The sequence below is a fragment of the Pinus tabuliformis genome, chromosome 3_2 (assembly GCF_031772625.1).
Source record: "Pinus tabuliformis cultivar Carrire ecotype Pingquan chromosome 3_2, CPIR1, whole genome shotgun sequence".
In the NCBI taxonomy this organism is placed as follows: Eukaryota; Viridiplantae; Streptophyta; class Pinopsida; order Pinales; family Pinaceae; genus Pinus; species Pinus tabuliformis.
Window position 1 is genome coordinate 1,181,691,275 of NC_142302.1, and position 9,881 is coordinate 1,181,701,155.

The following is a 9,881-nucleotide window of genomic DNA, read 5'->3' on the forward strand; positions in this document are numbered from 1 at the left end:
AAGCTTCAAAGTACTGAAGGGGTTGTTCCTAGATCAACTCCTTGGATAATGAGCTGATGTCGACAAGGAGCGATCCGTCAAAGGAGGGCCTTAATGAATCCCACATCAGTGACACGGAACGGAGCTAGTGATTGTGATGAGGTGAAAACAAACTGTGATGTATGATTCAGGGTGGCGGTCATGAAATGGATGAAGGACAATGTATGGCAGTGGATGGGACACGGTTGACTCTTTGCAGAACAACATCTCTTGAACATATAACGACACTAATGTGATGGATCGGTAGCATTACCCCAAATGTGGATGGTGTGGCGAGGACCATGGTGATGAGACCGGTGAATGAAACAACCCAACCCGATGTGATACGGAGGACAAAGTGTCATGTTCAAGAGCGACTTGCTACCATTAAAGCTGTGAGGTTCTCCCAATTTTTCCCCAGTCATTGCTGACCAGTACCTCTTTATTTTTATCAAGCTTGAGGAGGATAACATATGCTTGTTCTATAACCTGCCCTTCGGGCAAGCCCATCGCTATGTTTTAACGAGCCTACCGATAGGGAAACTCGTTCTCATCTAAAGACAAGTTTGTCGCTATTTAATGAATTTAACGAGTCTAACGACAAGGATAACTCGGTCCTTTTCATTTTTAGAGAGTGTGAAAAGGTACATAAAGTCAACTCCTGAATTCCTTTTTCGTCATCTAATCCATTAAGTCCGAAAAAGTATTAAACAATACAGAAGGGATGAATTTTCGATTGCTTTAACGAGCCGAACAAAACAAGCGCTCGATCTTTTTGTGCAATAATCCCTCAGGTCCAAAAAGATTAAAATCTAGAGGAGGGATAGCTTTCCGGTCGCTTTAACGAGCTGGAAGGCCAAAACTCGGCAAACTTTTCATATTTTATGAGTCAGTGAAAAGAGCTCAAAGAAGACTCGTCTTTTGAGGAACGAGTGATGAACAGGGCAGCAACAGATTCCAGGTACAGGTTGGAATATTCCAATCACGGCAGTGTCACAAGGATGGCTTAGTGAAATCACTCTTCGCAGCTGTTCCTCAAAATGGGTAAATAAACATATGGAGATGAACGATTGGCCAAATGAACGGATGGAGGTGATGGCATATAAACACGACCAAGGGCTTTAATATGGCTGTCAAAGGTTACATTTACCAAGGTTATTTACCGGTTCATTTTTTCTGGGTGAGCTTGAACTCTAGGGGAAGATTGCTCACAACTTATGTTTATTTTTTAACGAGCATGAACTATGTGCTAAAACTGCTCGGATCTTGCGTTTATTTTTTAACGAGCATGAACTGTGTGCTAAAACTGCTCGATTATACCAGTCATAATACAAGAAACGCCTCAGGTGAGATATCTATTTTTTAAGGAGCTTTATCTCACGAAGCTATGCTCCTATTTGGCAAGTTTTGACTTTTGCCCCACATCCTTTCTTTATGCAAGCTGGAAACGGCTAATCCTACGAGTTTAACGGGTTAGACCTACAGGTTTAAAGGGAGGACCTAAAAATTTAAAAAATAAATAGTCGTCCCGTGCTTGCATTCCAAAAGGTTTGCATGCCCCCAGGTATAAAGTACAATTTCAAGGTTACCCCTACTTCTTTCCGCCAAAACTTTCGTTCTACCGAGAGAGGCCTACCTCTTTCTGGTTACCCGAAGAAAGGTTTTATCCGCTGCCGCAAATGAAACTCTTTCTTCGGCGATATCTATCATTAGGTTACACAAGGATGGTTACAATTTGTTGCAGCAATAGAAACTCATTCTTTGGAGGCTGCCCCTACTTATCCTTTAAAACATTTGTTTTAATGGGTGAGGCTTGCCTTTTATCAAAAGACGGTTACTATTTACTGCCACAAACAGATCCCCTTCCTTGGCAGAGCCTACTTATTTAGATAAAGATGAATGACCTTTGTCAAACAAGTAACCTTGACAAAAGAATCTTATTCTAGAACAACCCCTCTTCCATGCTTCGGACGGGGTACGGACTAGTCATATTCTTCTGCGGAAATCAACTTTATACCCAAGGTTTCCTCTGCCCAAGGCAGGCCAGGGTGCATGCCCCCTGGGTCCCAGTTACATCTTTCCGAATCACTCGCATTCATCGGGAAGTAGAACCGGGGGTGGAGGCATTCCTTGAGTGAATAAACCGTTAAGGGATGGTATTTGACTATTTGCGATGCGTGATCCTGGAAATGAAAGTTGGTCTACGAGCTTGACCATTCTTCCTTCGTGCGGAAAAAACATAACTCTGAAGAGTGAGGACACTATTGCCTCCATGCAATATATATAGTCTCGTCCAAGGAGTAAGTTATACACCAAGGGTCCTTGGACGACCATGACGTTCATATGAACTGTCTTCCCCTTCAATGTAACGGGAACATTGGGGAGAATCCCTAACGGGCGACTGGTTCCTTTATCAAAACCTGATAGATTTCTCATCTGAGGTAAAAGCGCCGGGGAACCCAGTGCTTTCCAAGCAATAGAGGAAAGGATACTCACAGAAGCCCCTTCATCAATGATAGTTCCAGCCATCACCATTCTGTAGATTTGGACGATGATTCTGAATGGGATACTGGCTGGTAACCGGGGTCTGCCTAGTTGATTCCAATCAAAGGACACAACCAGGTTGCTTGGTGGTGGGACCGAATACACGGCCGGATACGACCCTGACGATGTTCCTTCCTGCGATAAAGGAATGGGCGCATTGCCCTGATGCTCATCAGAGTCTGTGTTGATGAAAAGAATCTGGATGGTGTCATCCTTATTCTCTTCAGTGAGGGTGTCATTCGAAGATGAATCTTCAACGACGGTGTCATTTGAGGATGAAACCTCTGAAGGAAGAACCGGGTCAACTGCCGTTTCGACCTTTAGACTTTCGTCTGGTCTGGATTCAGTAGGTTCATTCTCAATGACCGACACTTCAGCTGACCACTTGATCGGGCCAGCTGGATTTTCAACTATCGAGGGACTTGGCACGAGTTTTTGGTATCTAGGAGGAAGCCGTAACGGTGAAACCGGACGATCTTCCAAAACTCTCTTCGCCTCATCTAAGAATGGACAATGGTGGATGGCGTGATCGCCTTCACACAGTCTGCAGGGTGATCTTGGTCTCCCTCTTTGTCTTTCACTCTCGCTAGTTGACGGAATGCAATCAACATGTCTATCAGAGGTTGATGCTACTGGATTGTGCAACCTAGGGGACCAGTCCCTTAGTATCCGGGGAATACAAGGACAATCACGGTGGAAGTGGGTCCCTTTGCAAATGACACATGGCGATTTAGGCCCGGTCGGTGCAGTGTGTGGATTTTTGTCAGATGTCTTTTGCTTGCCCCCAGTCGCCTTCGCCATAGGCCCCTTCTGCTTCTTTTCTCTCTTCTTCTTTTCCTTCTTCTCCATGGGAGGCTGACTTTTTCCGGCTCTACCTTGCGAAGATGAAGGATCAGAGGAAGAATTGTAAGAAGTGGAAGGCTGGTGGGTAGCTCTAGACTGGTCTGACTGTTGATTCGACTGCTCAGGATTTGTGGTGGTCTGAACTACATTAGTTGAAAAGAGCCATACAGGTAGGCCAATTATCAATCCTGGAAGTGACAATGTGGCCATATGGGGCGCACCAACATCTCCCCAAGAGGAGGAGGGACTGGGACTTCCGCCAAGGTGACTTCCTTGGTTGGTGGGCTCCATACTTTTCAACTGAAAGATCAACGCGGGAATAATAGGTGATTATGTTCCGTTTAAAATAAATTTTATTAACGACGCTTTAGACACAACTTTGCTTTTTCATGTTTTAAGAGTCGAGAAAAAGCTAAAGATGACTCTAGTCTCCTTCGATGTTTTAACGAGCCCGAAGTGACAAATGCTCGAATGGACTTTTTCAGTTATAGAGTTTGAAAAAGGCCAAAAGAAACTACTCTGGAGTTCTAGGCAGAGGGTGTGCCAAACTTTTCACGAAACCACAGAATACGTTTTACGGTACGGGTGGTCGATCTTCGTGAATGCTGTGTTCACTGCATTGCGATCAGTAGGGCGGCCGACACGGCTTCCTATGGATAAAGGCTTTGTTCCTATAGGGGTCTCCCAATATATACGCGACAGTACGTGGGAGCACAAGTCCGTATTAGTGCCACCGACTCTCAGGAGGAATCACCCACCTTCGTAGAGATCGACAGTCACTACGTTTAACGACGCCGGAACACGTCTCTACCTAGACCTCTATGTGTTTGCGTTATGTTTCAAAGCGTTGTTATGTAAATTGAATTTATTTTAATGTTGATCTTGCTTAGCAGTTTGCCTTTAAGGATCACCACGAGATGTATATGACAAATTCCTGATGCAGTCTAAGATGAGAAGCAAACTTTTCAATCTTTCAACTTTGAAAATCTTAACTACTGAGGGAGAAGAAAGGCAAATATTTTCACACAGATCATAGAGCACACACTAATGCAAAATTTCCTAAATCGTCATGCAAGCAGTCAAATGCAAAATGCACAATGCATGTATTTTCTTTTCCCTTTCTTAATGTTGATGTATTACAAAAAGAAAGTTGTTATATAACTTTGATTTCGATTTAAAGCGAAAGTAAACAAGTTTGTCCAAAATCAAAAGACACCTTTAAGATTTACTTGTTTAATCACCGGAAATAGATGAAATCAAACCATAATGACGAAAGTAAAAAGACTAATCAGCTATGGATAGCAAACAAGCTAACTCTTTAGACCAGCAAAATGCCTAACACAGGTTCAGATCTAAGAGGCCAAAGCAAGACTAGTTTACTTTCGTTATGGGAAATTGTAAATGATGTAAGAAATACAAAAGAACAAGTACAATTTCGTTATATAACAGAGGCGGAATGACGGCAAGTAAGGTTGGTTTCAGAATAGGTGCAAGACTGGTAACTGGCTGCAAAATCTATAGTGAAAACAGGCAAGAAAAAGGGAGGAAACCCCAAATGCACAAGGCAAAATTGGGCCAACGCAGGTGCTGCACAGCCAGTCTGGCTCTCAGCGCAGGTAGCCCCTTCGGGACCTGCGTTGCAAAGCAGGTAGCCTGTGTACTACCTGCTTTGGAAAATGAAAGTTGCGTTTTCTCAGTTTCCGGGTCACAATTTTCTCAAAAATTCACAGTTTTTGCTCAAATCAGAAGCTATCAGTCAAGCACACACTAAGGGATGACAAGGAAGATGAAAAGCTATCAATAAGAGCTTACAAGGATCCTTGTAGATCAGCTCTTCAAATCATGAACATGCTCAGAAATGAGCTAAAGTAGCTGCCCTCTACTTCGCTTTTGATATAGTCAAAAGCTTTTCGATTTGGTACTCTTTTGTTCAGGAAATGAATAGCAAAATACTACAAACAATCAAACAGATACGATCCCCAGCGGAGTCGCCAGTTTGTTGTAGGGAAAAGTATCCGATTCGGATGACCCTATCCCACTCTAAGGGTGATAGTACCTCAGCAACAACTGTAAAGAAAACTACTTAAGGTTTACTTCTTTATGAAAGCAAGAGAGAATGAAGAAATGCACTAACCGTTGTCTTGCGCTTAATGTCAAATCCAAACTCTTCTCTTTGCTTTCTTGCTCCCAGCTCCTTGCTCTTTTGCTGGCCCAGCTACAATGAGATCCTGCAAAATAACAAAGAAGGAAACTACAAGAAGCATGCAATCATAACTGATTCAAGGATTAGCATAAATCAAATATACAATTATCACAATACATCATTGAAACAAGTGCATATAGAAGAACCTCAATAGCTTTTATTAATGGAAGAAGTAAGGTTCTGAGAGTGTTACAACCATTGAAGGCCCCAATCCAGCAACACCTCCCAGCAGAAAGAATTTCTCCTCTTCACCTCCTTCAAGCAATCACCCAATAGCTCTATAGTGAAACCAACAGCATATCATTACTTTGCACAAAATTCCAGCCTCCTGAGCTCATAGGAGAGAGCTCAATATATAGATGAATTGAGAAAGGATGAGTCAGCTTGCAACTGATGTGTAGCTGCCTTGTGTCCTCTCTCTCTTCAGTTGATCTTCAGTTCTTGAGTCCACTTGGAGAACCTTGCTTCCACTTGGAGAAACAGAGCCTCTGACTCATCACAAGGTGAAATCCCTGATCCAAGTGTCATTTTTGGAAGATTCCAGAGCAATGACTCAGTGTGCCACTTGTCCCATCTCGCTCAGCACAGGTGGCCTTTGTTCTACCTGCTTTGCAACGCAGGTACACCATGGAGGAGTTGAGTTTCAGCGCAGAAGCCTAGTGGAGCACCTGCTTTGATTTCAGGATTGCTTGTTTTTGAGTGTTTTCAGGTGGAGAACTGATCTGAGAGCTGTTGGTTTGCTGACCTTGTTCCTCTAGGGGTAGGAACATCATGTTTAGGGACTTTGGATCCCTTGGATTATTGACAATTCATGCCTGATGCTGCAAGGCACAAAATTGTCTATAACAACCAGTAAGGATCACCCTTCTTACTTAATCAATCAATCAATCAGACAAAAACTCTTTATGCATTCAATTTTACTTTCAGATCTCAGAATACTTCATTCAAAGACAATAGTAAAATAACAGAACTGATCTAATAGATCAGTCATCCCTAAACATCAAGATTTTCTTTTGCATACGCTACTTGGAATAGGCAAACCAGTCTGTATACGCACCTTCATCAAAGTGAACCAACGTATAGATTTGTAAATACTTATAAATTTGCTACAATTTCAAATTTCAGACATACGCAGATAATCACATATAAAGGATAAAACATGTGTTAGCAATCGGATCTAGCCTATCCATTATCGAATCACATAATGATAAGTCATTATGATCTCGATCCATCATTAGATCTCATCCATCATCAAAGAATCAAGTGCATACTTAGTTCAAATCATGTAAAGCATCAAAAACCCATAAAATGCATATTTTCTTTTGATCTAACACTTCATAAGATATTTATTACTTCTACCTTTAGCCCTTTGATCTTCTCCTCCTTATATAGTTTTAGCCCTTCTCAATAGCTCGGATCAAAACAACACCTAGATCCTGTGGTAATCTTAGACAGGATCAAATAACCATTACTCCGCTCAATATTGTGGGCTAGTACCATGGTATTCACCCTTGTTATTATTTCACATTAATTTCCTTAATTTTTCATCCCATACGCGCTTTTTCTTCTATGAAAGTGCGTGCATACGTATACACTCTTTTTGTATAGTGAACCCACGTGTACATGCTCTTTTTGTATAGTGAACCCGCATATACAACTTAACATACCTAAAAATGTCCTTTTTCTTCAACTTATTGATTTTTATCTGTAGTTCTTTGTTCCTTCATCCTATTCTTTTGTACCATTACTTTGTTCCCTCTGAATAGACCTGTTATAATATGATTTTCCATTATACATTACTTCTAAATTGATTCCTTTGAACTTCCATGCATTTTGTCACATCTATAAATACAACTACCATGCATTCTGTCACATATGATATCTCTCCTGTAGATTCATCTAGTTACATAGATTCATCTAGTTACCATAGACAAGTGAGTTGTTCTGCTACAACTAGGTTGCCATCAAGTACAACATATGTATCATAACTCCAACAATCTCCCCCTTTGGACTTTATGGCAACCATGTTTGTGTTGATTACTGCAAGCTGTAGAAACTGTTAGAGATAACAAGCAACACCAAAATACTCTCCCCCTTTGACATTAAGGGCAAAGGGCGGACCAAGATACTCTCCCCCTTTGATATCAAGGGTAAAGGGCTGAATAAAATGAAGAGTTTCATATCTGAACAATTGAATATGAATATTGATCATGCTCCCCCTAGGCACATACTGAATTCTCTGATTAAACTCCCCCTTTGTACATGCTGAGATGCACTATACCATCCATGCTCCCCCTGAGCACATGCAGAGTCTGCAAAAATATTTTCCAAAAGAATAGAATGACTCTATAACTCAACTATGTGAGTATGACCTTCCTATCACTAATGACTCATACATACATCAATCTCCCAACCAAGTGGGGATATACCAAATTTGACTCATCTACCCAACCAAGTGGGGATATACCAAATTTGACTCATCTACCCAACCAAGTGGGGATATACCAATTGTTTATACATGACTGAAATATAGCAATTATTACATCATCCTTCCCATGCATAGTGGGGGTACAAATTACATCATATGACCAAGAAGGACTCATTAAAATACTACGATAGACAGAGACATGTTATTACATCATGGGTCTTTATATGATATTTACATCGAATGATATACATGACACTTATAACAGAGACCAAAGATCTAAACAAGACCATGATAGTCATTAACAACTATCATACACCTTGTATGGTCTACACCATAAGCATCTTGCAACAACATCCATAACAACAACTTGCATATGTCCATCATTAGTTCCCAAGTTATGACAATGTAATTATCATCACTTGTGACAAAGTATGCTGCATATAGATATCAACTCATCCTCTTGATCTCATCAAGATCAACTTGCTTTGTTTCCTTAGTAGAAAGAACCTTATCATAACCTTCCATGAAACAACTAAGCATATGTCATATCTCCAAGAAGTAACACAAAATCATTCACATCATATCATATGTTTGTGAAAACACCATATTGATCATCTATGATCATAGCATCATCATCACGAACTGCATGATCTTTCCACAAGTATCCTCAATATATCAACCATGTATCATCACTAGCAAACATCCCACACCATGATAATCAACATATGTGAGTATCAAACCTATCATCATAGAGTAAGTGAGCCATGTTGTTGGAAATACTTGGGGGGGGTGAATCAGTATTTCTTACTATTTATTTTTTTAATTGTTCTAGTGATTGCCAGCAACCTATATAGATATGTATATGTATATGTATACACAGAACACAAAAATCAACAACTGAATTTAATTCTTTTATTAAAACTCAAGACAGTGCAAAGAAATAAATACAATATAAGTACAAATTTGATTTTGAATAGTTGCCAAGCTCCACTTTGGACTTCAGTGAGGCTCCAACCTCCAGAGCACCAACTCTGTTTTGCAGTGGTTCTGCACTTAGGAGCACCTACCACAATGACTTCAGTCCTGTTCAGTTCTAAGGCTCCAACATCTTGGGCTCCAACCCAACCTTGGTATAAATAGGTATGCTGCTGCACTGTATTCAACTGAGGTTGTCTCACTCCTGCTCTCCTGCCTCTGCTACTTCTGCTGCCTCTATAGCCTCCGCTACTTTTTCTGCCTCTTTTTCCTCTGTTGCTTCTACTATCTCACCCTCGGGTTCTTCACCACCATAACCACACCAACAGTTCTCTGTTTCTATTGTTTTATACATTCCCATGCTTTTGTCCATTCGTTTCCACTTACATCGTCTCTTAGGCTTCCTCCTCATTCGTTTTTGTTTCCTCTGACTCGCTTGATCTTTCAGCTTCCCTCCTTGATCGCTGTGACCAATTCTTATCATTACTGTCTTTGTCTTCTATTTGTCCTTCCGAGGAATTTATGGGTACTTGTGGGACTAATATGGAGTATGAAAGTCACTCTGATGATTGTTTGAGATAGAGATTGTGCTCAAAGAAATAAGCTGGGCCAAAAGGTGACCCACTAGCATTCTCTGGTGAGTGAAGAAGTTTCCTGGCAATATGCCGATGAATGCCGAGCTGTCTAAAAGCCATTAGGTAAGGATTTTATAAATTATTATTTTGAAAGAGGCTTCGGCTGGTAGCACCAATAAACGACGGACATGTCTCTATTTTCTACCTTTGAAAGACTTCTGATAATAAAATATATAAGCCCAAATTTCTGAACAATCGCAGCAGAACACTTCGGATTCGAGATGGATTGCAATTA